This window comes from Benincasa hispida, chromosome 5 (assembly GCF_009727055.1).
Source record: "Benincasa hispida cultivar B227 chromosome 5, ASM972705v1, whole genome shotgun sequence".
NCBI lineage: Eukaryota > Viridiplantae > Streptophyta > Magnoliopsida > Cucurbitales > Cucurbitaceae > Benincasa > Benincasa hispida.
The window spans coordinates 47,902,440-47,914,511 of record NC_052353.1 but is presented as its reverse complement, the minus strand read 5'-3'; the positions used below and the strand labels follow the sequence as shown (position 1 = coordinate 47,914,511).

Below are 12,072 nucleotides of genomic sequence, written 5' to 3'. Positions count from 1 at the left end.
TTACCACTTAAGGCATGATCCACTTATATATCACATATACATGGTTAAGTTTACATAAGATAACCATGGAGCTTTGTTTATTGGATATGAGTAAAAGCCAGAATGAAATAACAATTAATTTATTCATCAAACAATGTGTATCATTTCAAACAACGAGACTCCGGGAGAATTAGGACATTAATCCCAACAGTATTTCACTTTGTTAAGAATCACATTACTAACAAAGTGCAGGAAGCTTTACTACAATGAATGCAGGATTATGCTAACTTGGCTGCCTTCATCGATGGTAGACCCATTCAACTCCGCCACATTGAAGTGGAGCATCATAATCTAGAATTGTATCAACTAGATGTCAAAATCGCCTTTCTTCACGGACATCTAGAGGAGACATTCTATATGACGCAACCTAAAGGACTTGAAGTTAAAGGAAAAGAAAATCTCTTTTGCTTACTTAATAAGTCTATATATGGGTTAAAACAATCACCTAGGTGTTGGTATAAGAGATTTAATGACTATATTTCTAGCATTGGGTTCAAAAGAAGTTCATTTGACATATGTGCTTATATAAACACAGGTTCTTACATAGACAAAGTTTACCTACTCATATATGTAGATGACATGTAGCTGGCAGGTAGGTCCAAAGAAGATCTAACCTATGTTAAAAACCTCTTAAAAGGAGAGTTTGATATGAAGAATTTAGGAGAAGCAAGCAAGGTCCTAGGAATATAGATCCATAGGAACAAAGAAGTTCTAAGCATCAATCAGTCCTCTTATTGTGAGAAGATCCTTAAAAGGTTCAACATGAATGATGCCAAACCTATGAGTTTACCTATTGCTCAGCACTGTAAGCTTTCCTCAGCCAACTCTCCTAAGCATTGTGACAAGAACACCAGAAACAGATGGCTGTCATACCCTATAGTCAAGCAGTCGGAAGCTTAATGTATTTAATGATTTCTACTATACCCGATCTCTCATATTCAACTAGCTTAGTCAGTAGATATATGTCTAATCCTGGTAAGAGACACTGGGAGGCTACTAAATGGATTTTAAGATATTTAGTTTGGTCTAAAAACTCAAAGTTAGTCTATCAAAGGCCAGCTAAACCAAATCTAGAGCTTTATGAATATATTGATGTTGACTATGCTGATGATTTGGACAAAAGAAGGTCCTTAACAGGTTACCTTTTCCTTTTTGGTTCTAATCTAATCAGCTTAAAAGCATCATTACAACTTATAGTAGCCTTATCTACAACTGAAGTTAAATACTTGACTCTAACTTAAGCAATCAAAGAGGCTTTGTGGCTCAAGGGACTGTTGAAAGACTTTGGAATAGATCAATTACTAGTGAAACTCTACTATGATAACTAAAGTTCTATCCATTTGTCCCCAAATCCACAATTCCACACTAGAACAAAGCACATTGATATCAAATATCATTTCATTAGAGATAAAATTGAGACAGGGGAGATAGAAATCTTAAAGGTTCACATTTCCGACATTATAGCTGATATGTTAACAAAACTTGTTTCAAAGCTTAAATTGTTTAAATGTTTAGAATAAGTTGGTTTTGAGCTCCCAGACATAGGGTAGACAAACCGGTCAGAATCAGGAAGATCATGAAGATTGCAAGACATTGGAGTCAAGGTGGAGAATTTGAAGAAGCTTTGACTCAAGTACCTCAAATTTCTATTTGTTTATAACTAACATTTGTAACGGTCAGCTGGTATATTCTTCTAAATACCACTGATTTCAAATTCAAATTACTGTAAAAAAAAAAAAAGATATAATAATAATCTATACCCAATCTTCATCAAGTAAAAGAATTCAGATCTTCCTGTGGACATAGGCAATCTTGCCGAACCACGTAAACACTATGTCCCTTTCTTCTTCCCTTATCTTTCTTATTCAATCGAGTAATTCTTTACTACAAATAGTGCGCTATTCATTTACATTTCAAATCACATCAAGTAATCAGATTATCGAGTCAATCGTGCATCGATTCTTCGCTATCGAGTAGCTCCGAGTACATCGTTTTCACCTTCGAGTCGCACCAAGTATCGTTCAAGAATCGTCGAGTATGATCAAGTATTAGTTCTTTTGTCATCAAGTTGCATCGAGGATTTAACAAAGACTAGTCAAACAAAGAAGGGAGTTCTGATCGAGGATCGAGTAGGAAGCAGTTGAGCATCGAGTTTCGAGTATCGAGGATTTGATAGAATAGTTTTGAGCCATTTCTTCATCTCTCCAACGTTGATTTTGAGTATTTGGGACTTGTGAAGAGTGATCAGCCCAACAACTCTCTTTCTTCTAATTTTTATTCTATTTATACAGAGAATTTAAACTCGATTGGAAGGAGCAGTTGGTGGCAACAACTCAGCGACCGTAATCGCCTTTGCATTGCCATTTTGTATACCTACTGAACTTGTGATTTTCCCCCTTTTCTACTGCACTAGCTTTGTAGCTGAACTTTTATACTAACCATACTAAATTACTTAATGTAAGATATGATCTTCGTTATATAATGTTTTGAGTCAGTTTATTCTAATGTAAACCCCTTTGTTTGGCAGGGGAGCAAGTAAACAGTTATGTTCAAAAGTTTAATTGGATCTTGGACTATGCTCACTTAACTTAATGCATGTAGTTTTGAAGTTTTGACCTATTTATCTGATACTGTCGTCTCATTTATATTTTTTACTCTATTAAAAGAAATATAATATAAAATTAAATACTTGCAGCAATGAATTTGCTTAATGACCTGCTTGAGAGAATTGGTAACCTATCATGATTCATTTGTTCAAATATTTTCTAAACCACTACTACAAAATCCACATTACTTGACATTTGCAGTTTTTAATTACTTGATGTTTCTTTGGAAAAACCATCAAGTAATGACCTTTTAGAAAAGAAAATGTCAATTAATATAAGGTTTTACTTGATATGTTTTCGTGTCAAGTATAAGAAGTTCTTACTTGACATATTTTTCGTGTCAAGTAAAATATAAAAAATAATATTTTTTTAATCTTTATCTTTTGTTTCTCTCTTTCCCCCATTTTCATTTTCCTCTCAAATTTGCTTTATCTTCTACAAAAATTATCAAATAAAATATAAAAAATAATTGACTTATTATTTTAAACCAGTAAAAGGGGTTAAATGTCCTAGGAAAAAAAACTTCCCTCCTTCCTCATCAACTCTCCCCCTCCCTAAGCAGAGCTTCGTTCCATTTCTGTCCAACGCATGCTAAGCAGATCTGAGCTTCATTCCAATTTTGTTTGGCATCGTGGAGGTTCGTTCCAAGTTTGTTTCACATCTGTGAGCTTCGAGCTTTGTTACAGGTTCATCTTAAGCAGATATGAGACATTGAGCTTTGTGTCAGGTCCATCGAGCTTTGAGCTCCTTCAAGTAGTGTTGTTTGAGCTTTGTTCCAACGTCGTTGAAGCAAATCTAAGAGTTGTTCTCTTCATACATTGTTCACGTTTTTCATTTCTCTCTCAGATATGTTAGTGAACTTGAACTTCATTCCATTGTTTTTTCTTTGTATCCTTGTGCAGGAGGCAACGATTTCTCATTTGCACATTTGGGTTTTTCTTTGGCTATCTTGTTAATGGTGTTTTTTAGGTTTGTTTCTTTCAATGTTCTTTTAGGGTTTCTTTATTTTAAATCTTTTTTTATGATTATTGTTACTTGGAACGATTTTGATTTATGTTAATGGCTCATTTCTTATTTCAATTTATGCGAAACAAAGCCTACCGCCGCCGCTGGAGCAGAAGATGGAATAGTTCCAATTCCTATGGCTGCAATTATCAGTTGGTTCTACTTGCACGTATGGTTCTCTCCTGGATATTCTCAACACGCTAGCGTTATTTGATGTTATGATCTCCCTGCTCTACACTGACTTGACGAATCCTTTAACTCTAGCTTCTAGTTTTTAGCATTGGGTATAAACCAATATTCATGCTATTTATCTTGATTTGTTTATTTTATTTACTAGTCATGATATCTAAACTGCTGCCCTTGCAAAGTTTAATTTGCAGTCTGCAGGATATGTTCAAAATGCTCAAAGCAGGATAAAAGTATGAGTGCAAGATGTCATATTGGTGTTTGTTCTATACATTTACTACTCTTCACTGCATTCATTTGTAAGTTTGCTTTACTCAACATTTTTTTCCCTCTTCAAACTGTTGTATCTACCTTTCTCTTATAGATTTTTTGTTTGCTTTAGGTGTCCTTTTACACGTTGTTGAAATGAATGCAATTGTAGTGCCCAGTTCTAGCTGCTACGTTTTTTGCAATAGTCATATTATTGACTTTGTATCCTACACAGTATGGTATACATTTAAGTTTTGGTGTATCTGATATTCTCTTGAAATTAACCATTTTGTTGAGAATGATAGCAATTGGAGTACTTTGATGAGTTTGATAGCACCGATCCATAGCTATTTTGCGATCCCTTGAAAATTAAGGTACAAATTAAATTTGTGACTGGGATAGTACTTTCTTGTTTGGAAGCTTAATTGATAGTCCTTTATCTTTTTTAGGATAACACTCCTTTATTGTTCTAATAATACTATGGTGATTTGTCTATTAAAATGTGTAAAGTTTTTTTTTTTTTTCACTGAGCATACTATGACTGATATTATGTCTATGATAAGTCATTGGAAAGATATCTGCATTTTTTTATTTTAAATTTTAGCATATGTTTGATTTGTTGATAATCTTCTTCCTCTTTATTATGTTTTCTCAAATCTCTTCCATCTTTCTTTGTTGCAGCGAAAGGTAATTGTTCCTCTTGAGACTGGATATGGTCAAAAGAGAATGAATGAAATCTCAGTAAGTCTTTAACTTTAAGTTGTAGATATTTTTTAAGTTTCGAGTATGATATTTTTCTATTACATAAAGTAAGACAATCATGTACATTTTTCCTTGTGCGTGACTTGTTGTCATTGTTGTATCTTAACATTTATTTCTATATTATGAAATTTAATGTTATCACCCCTTATTCTATTTTGCAGGTTGACTTGCTTAAACATGGCTTGCCTGACCCTTAGTTCTCACTCTCTAGACTTCAAAGCTCAATATATAGATTAAATAATGTACTTTGTCTAGACATTACTTATAAACAATTTGTCACTTTTGTGTTTGTTGAAAGTTGAGTTTTGTATACAAAAGCAAGAGTTGAGATTTTATTTTGTGCATATACATGTGAAAGAGAAATATTGTTGTATTGTTGATGTAATATTTGTTTAGTTGATGTAATTGTATTGTTGGAATACAAGGCAAAAAATGAGAATATTAATTAGGGCACTTAATTTGGAAAAAAAAAAAGAAGATATACTTGACAAATAAAAAACGTCAAGAGTTATCATATATGATACGTAATCAATGTCAAGAATCAATATACTTGACATACCACCAATGTCAACTGTATTATCTTTCTTGACACAAAAATTGTATCAAGAAATATTTGTTTTGACATTTTTTTGAAGTCAAGTTATCACACTATACTTGGCAGTCGAATACTCGACGCTTTTATAAGCATAAGGTATACTCTTTACTTGACATTGAAAACACGTACGTAATCCAATTTCTGTAGTAGTGAAACATTGAATTTTTTGTCTGATAAGCCCATCTAACATCTTTTTTTACTCTACTAATTTAATCCTTTTCTTTCATATTTAAACAAGCCTTGCAAAATGTATCCCTCTGCCAAAATTTCATCAATTCCACCTTTAATAAAGGATTGTTGTGCTCTTGCAGAGTTATATATGGGATATTATTTCATCCATTATCATACACTTGGTTTCTATTACAATATTTTTTTCTTTCTATGTACTATGCTCTTTTTATTTAGTTTTATTGAGTATCTTGATTTCAAATTATAGGAATAGTTTAGTGAGTATGCTACCGGTGGAGATTGTGGCACTTTCTCATTTAGGAACCTTAGATCTTCACTCAAACCATGTATTCAGTTCATCTACTTATAGTTATTACCTATAACTTCTCTTCACCAATCACCTCTATAAATGGATAATAGAGAATACGAAACTATCGAAGAGAAAATAGGGATTGAAAAACTGATGGAGGAAACTTTACTGCTCTTTGAAATGTTGGCTAGGCTAAACTTGGGATAAGTGAGTATTCAAACATACAAATTCTACCTGGATTTCTTCAAGCGCATCCATTGCTCAGCTATACTATATTGCAGTATGGCATTTTCTTCCTTTTGTTTTGTTTGAAGAAACCAAAGTTTCATTAAGAATGTGTAAGGGGAATTTCTTAGATTGGACTTCAAACAATATATGCAACTTTTGGTTGATGTAGCATAATAAATAAATACTTATTTTGCGATTCATATGAAAGAGGAATAGTATTTAACATCTAAACAGTCGATGGATATTTCTCATATATATTGTTATTTGAGGGGTGTACTAATCATTTTGTTTGTTAGTGACGTTGGTTATAATAAGTAGAGTAGATGGTAGAAGATGCATTTTCATGATGCCTAAACCTAAATAGGTATTCAGTTTAGAAAAAAGGACATCTAAGAATGGTGAACCCCAAGAGGCACAATCTTAAGGAGGTATGTTGAAGATCTTACATCGAAAAGATGAATATACCTCATGATCCTTATAAGATACACTCGTTACTCCTCTCATTATTGTTAGGTGGTTTTAGGATGGAACTCTATATTTATTTAATTGGGAGAACTTAGCATTTCAAATCCTTAGTAGCTATTATAATTTTCATTGTAATTACAATTGTTGATATACGCAGTTGAAAGAGTATCCAGTTGAGGCATGCAAGTTGCATCTCTTGGTCCTAGATCTTTCAAAAAATTCATTGAGTAGACACGCCCTAGAAACCTGTAAGATTAGCATATATAAGCATTTTTACTCCACTTGATCCTAATTCCCTAATTTAGATCCTATTCTCTAATATACTGATGAAAAAAGGAAGAATAAAGAACACAGATGTTTATGTGGAAAACCCTAGGCCAAGGAGAAAAAACCACGATAGTAGACTTATTTTATTATTCTCTAATACACTGAATACAAGAAGACTGCTCCAATAAATAGACAAGTAGGGAGCCCTAGGGACATGTTAAATAACAAAAATACCCTTAGGGTAAAATACTCATTTTCAATACTTCCCCTCAAGTTGGGTGTAGATATCATTAAGACCCAACTTGCTAACACAATAATCAAAGCTATGTCTCAGTAAACCTTTCGTGAGGACATCCACGACTTGCTAATTTGAGGGGATATAGGGAATGCATATGCTTCCATTGTTCATTCTCTCCATGATGAAGTGTCTATCGATCTCCACATGTTTTGTCCTGTCTTGCTGAACATGATTATTCGCAATGCTTATCGCCGCTTTATTGTCACAAAAAAGTTTCATCAGGAGTTCATTATCTTGATAAAGATCCATCAACACTTTCTTCAACCAGATCTCTTCACATATCTCTAAGCTCATGGCCCTGTACTCAGCTTCAGCATTATTTCTAGCTACAACCCCTTGCTTTTTAATTCTCCAAGTAACCAGATTACCCTAGACAAAGGTGCCATACCTAGACATCGACTTTCTGTCAACAACAGAACCTGCCCAATCAGAATCGGTGTAAGCTTCAATGCAGCGTTTATCAGACTTTTTGACATCAAGCCCTTACCAGGAGTTGTCTTCAAATATCTCAAAATGCACTCAACAACTGTCATATGCACTTTATAAGGAGGTTGCATGAACTGACTAACAATACTCACTGTATAGGATATATTAGGTCTGGTATGGGACAAGTAAATTAACTTCACAACTAGCCGCTGATATCTCTCTTTGTTGATTAGAACTCTACTATTCATATTGCTAAGCTTTGCATTGTATCCCCAAGGGTGTCAACAGGCTTACATTAAGTCATACCTGTCTCTTTAAGCAAGTCCAGAGTGTAGTTTCGTTGAGAAACTGAAATACCCTCTTTTGATCGAGCAACATCTCGAGAAAATATCTCAATTTTTCGAGGTCTTTAATTTCCCTTTAAGTCTCATAATCTCAGTCGCATCATCACCAGATAGTACTATGTCATCAACATAGATAATGAGGACCACAATCTTCCCTAACATAAACTTCTTAGTAAACAATATGTAGTATGAGTTCCCTTAATTATACCCTTGAGATTTAACAAAAGTAGTAAATTTGTCAAATCAAGCTCTCAGAGACTGTTTCAACTCATATAGAAACTTCCTCAGTCTGCAGACCCGATGCTTAAACCAGCTTTCGAAACCAGGGGGAGGACTCATGTAGACTTCCTCTTCTAATTACCCATTAAGAAACACATTTTTTACAGTTAACAAAGAGGCCAATCTTTGTTCACTGTTACTGATAATAACACCCGAACGGTATTAAACTTGGCCATTGGGGAGAAGGTTTCTAAGTAGTCTATTCCAAAGGTCTGAGTAAAGCCTTTGGTAACGAGTCTAGCCTTGTATTTGTCAATCATCCCATTAGGTTTGTATATGATGGTAAAGACCCATTTCCATCCAACCGTCTTGTGTCCTTTGGGAAGGACAACTTGTTCCCATGTTCCGTTCTTCTTTTCAAGAGCTCTCATTTCCTCAATAACTGCAGCTTTCCACTCAGGAACCTCCATTGCCACATGTATACTACTCAGAATCATTGTTGTATCTAGGCTTGTAGTGAGAACCTTGAACTCGAGTGACAGGTTATTGTAGGTTATGTAACTGTGCATAGGGTATTTTGTACAGGACCTTGTACCTTTCCTCATGGTAATGGGAAGGTTGAGAGAAACATCATGGCTTCTCACCTCTTTTATGACTACTGTGACAACTTTAAGGGTAAAGTGACCGTGTTGTGATTGCTTATGACAGGCTCAAGTTCAGCTAACAACTCTAAGGACCAATTAGTCTCTTCACTAGAACTCTCCCCCTGAAGATGACTAATAGGGAAAAATGGTTGATTCTTGAGAAAGGTTACATCCATGGAAACGAAGTATTTTCGAGAAGGTGAGTGATAACATTTATCCCATGTTGATAGAGAGGATACCCAACAAACACACATTTCTGAGCACGAGGAGTGAACTTTGTGCGATTAGGACCATGGGTATGAACAAAGATAACATAGCCAAAGACTTGGGGGGGGGGGAGGGGGAGGGTACATCAGGGATAAGGTGGGTGGTTGAGTATGACTATTTGAAGCAGTCAAGGGGATTATGGAAGTTTAGAACACGAGAAGGCATGCGATTAATTAGATGGGCAATAGAAAGTATAACATCCCCCATAAATAGGACGAAAGGGAAGTGGAAAAATGAGCGAACGAGTGACTTCCACCAAATGGCGATTCTTTTGTTCGGCCACTCCATTCTACTGAGGAGTGTAGGCACACGAACTTTGGTGGACAAATCCTTTAGATGTGAGGAAATCTCGAAAACAATTTTAATGAACTCACGCCCATTATCGCTTTGTTAGAATCGTGATTTTCACGTTGAACTAAGTATTCATAGTGGTGTAGAACTGCTGAAACACAGATGACACCTCAGACTTATCTGTAAGAAGGAACACCCAAGTAAGTCGAGTGTGGTCATCAATAAAGGTGACGAACCAACGTTTACCTGTGGCAGTCGTGATGGATGAGGGACACCAAACATCAGTGTGAATAAGGGTAAAGGGTCTGGATGACTTGTAAGGCTAAGAGTAGCATGAGACACGACTCTGTTTGGCTCGAATACATACATCACAAGTAAAGGAAGAAAAAATAACATTGTGAAATAGATGCGGGAATAAACATTTCATGTATTGAAAGCTGGGATGCCCCAGGCGGAAATAGCAAACATAAATCATTTTCAGAAGTAGAATAGTGACAAAATGAAACTAGTCCTATACCATTCCCTAGAGGAAGTATCATCAGTCATGAAGTAAAGCTCCCTATCATGTCGGGTTGTACCAATCGTCGTCCCTGAGCTTAGATCCTGAAATAAAACAGAGTCCAGTAAGAAAATAGCCTGACAATCAAGATCTCTTGTAATTTTACTGACAGACAATAATTATAGGAGATCTTTGGAACATGTATCACATCACACAACATTAAACCCTCAACAAAGAAAGGTGGCCTTTTCTGCAACCGGAGCAAAATAACCCATCTGCAATTCTAATCCTTTCATTACAAGCACTCAGATAGTAGGAAGGAACTTATCAGATGAGCCGGTTAGATGGTCCATGACTCTCGAATCGACAATCCATGGTTTTTTTTTTACCATTGACACTAATAAGGCCAAAGAACTGAAACGTATCCGACTGTGCAATAGCACTGACACCAACGACACCTGAATTATTCTGACCATCGATTGAAGGTTGAGTCTAAAGGTTGCCACCTGTTGAGTCACTTACAAGGGCACGTTCAGGATTTAACTTGTCATGTGACTTCCGCTGTCTGCTATTTGGAGGTCTCCCATGCAATTTCCAACACTGATTTTCATATATATTTATAATAATATTAATTATTGGATAATTATCTCTTTTTCTCTAATAACCAATTGAGTGGGAGGTTATTGGTGGTTCATGGTAATGTTTTCCTAAATTAGTAGATTTGGGATTTTCCATTCTTAGAATAACTCATGGTTGGCTGTCAAGTGAATGAGATTTACTAAACGATAGCTGAAGAGAGACTAGACGATCGTGGAGTGACTGTACAGCTGGCTTTTTAGCTAAATGATCGCGGAGCTTTTGCTAAACAATCGCATAGCATTTGTTAAATGATTGGACATCATCAATACGATATACCTTATCATCTCCCACTTGCGCAATCGTTTACACGATTTTTTTTCTTCCGGTCTCATCCTCTAACCAAGTCCACACAAAGCCCACACTTCTGGATTGTCACACCGAGAATACCAAGGTAGCCCTTGTGGTGGTGTCATACTCAACTCGACATAGTTAGAGGTTTTTGGAGGCAGTTTTGTTGTTCGTGATCTTAGAGATCGCTGTGTTCGTGGTTGCTGTGATCATGCAGTGTAGTGGTCATAGTGTTCGAGCATTCGTGATTACTGTCTTGCTATTTGATTGAGCATTCGTGATCGAGGGTGTTTGAAGATGAGTCTTCAAAGGTATGTATAATTCTTCCCTTGATCTTTGTACAACATGCTGTAATTTCATTTGATGCATGATCGCATAGTTTCCATTTCTTGATTGTAATTGTGTATGTTCAAATACAATGAAATTTGGAATGATCATTTCGCTGCTCATGAAATCCTCATATCCGATTTCCTTCACTAGGGACATGTTAAATTACAAAAATACACTAGGGTAAAATACTCATTTTTAAATACATACTTTAGCCAGTAAAGGATTAGTTGTATGAATTACTATAGTTTCATAAGCATAGAACATTTAGTGCCAGAACCAGATGAGCAAGTATCGTCTTCACTTCACATGCCTGCTTTCGGGACAGAAAATCATTTTTATTATATGCTCAAAGAATACCTCTTGCATTCTTTGAAAGTTAGAGTTAATGATGAAGGAAATCAAACACGAGGATTTCTATGAGCAACGGAAAGATCATTCCAAATTACAATCATATATGAACTTTACAATTAAAATCTTAAACAGAAAAAATATGGTTATGCATTATTTACAGAGAATTACAGCATGATAAATAAAAGATCAAGGACAAATGCTACACACTTTTGTAGACTCATCGCCAAGCTCCATGATCATGAATGCTCGATCACAGCAACACAACAACCACGAACATTCGTCAAACATAACCACTACACTGTATGAACACACGCACTCAAACTCAGTGATCACCTAGGTCACGAACACCCCAATCGACACGAATGGCCTCTACAGAACCTCGACAATGCCGAGTTGAGTATGACACCACCAAGAAGGCTACCTTGGTATTCTTGGTGTGAGAATCCAGAGGGTGGACTCTGTGTGGACTTGGTTTGAGCAGAAGATGGAGGAAAACAACAATCGTGTAAACGATTGAGCAAGTGAGAGATGGAAAACTATCGTATAGGTCGATGCCCAATCGTTTAAGAAAAGCTAAGCGATCGTTTAGCTCATCG

The 12,072-nt window shown here is 35.7% G+C and overlaps 1 long non-coding RNA gene across 3 annotated transcripts; it reads left to right on the top strand.

Moving 5' to 3' along the window:
• The first annotated feature begins 3,139 nt into the window (after window positions 1-3,139).
• LOC120078507 lies at window positions 3,140-5,163 on the top strand. 3 transcript variants are annotated; one of them, XR_005482027.1, is made up of 8 exons: window positions 3,142-3,282; window positions 3,373-3,446; window positions 3,548-3,614; window positions 3,742-3,934; window positions 4,019-4,135; window positions 4,219-4,459; window positions 4,767-4,826; window positions 5,009-5,162. It is a non-coding gene; the product is annotated as an uncharacterized LOC120078507 (long non-coding RNA). The 3 variants fall into 3 exon arrangements; XR_005482026.1 differs by having other exon boundaries at window positions 3,140-3,446; window positions 4,031-4,135; window positions 5,009-5,163; XR_005482025.1 differs by having other exon boundaries at window positions 3,140-3,446.
• Window positions 5,164-12,072: the final 6,909 nt, after the last annotated feature.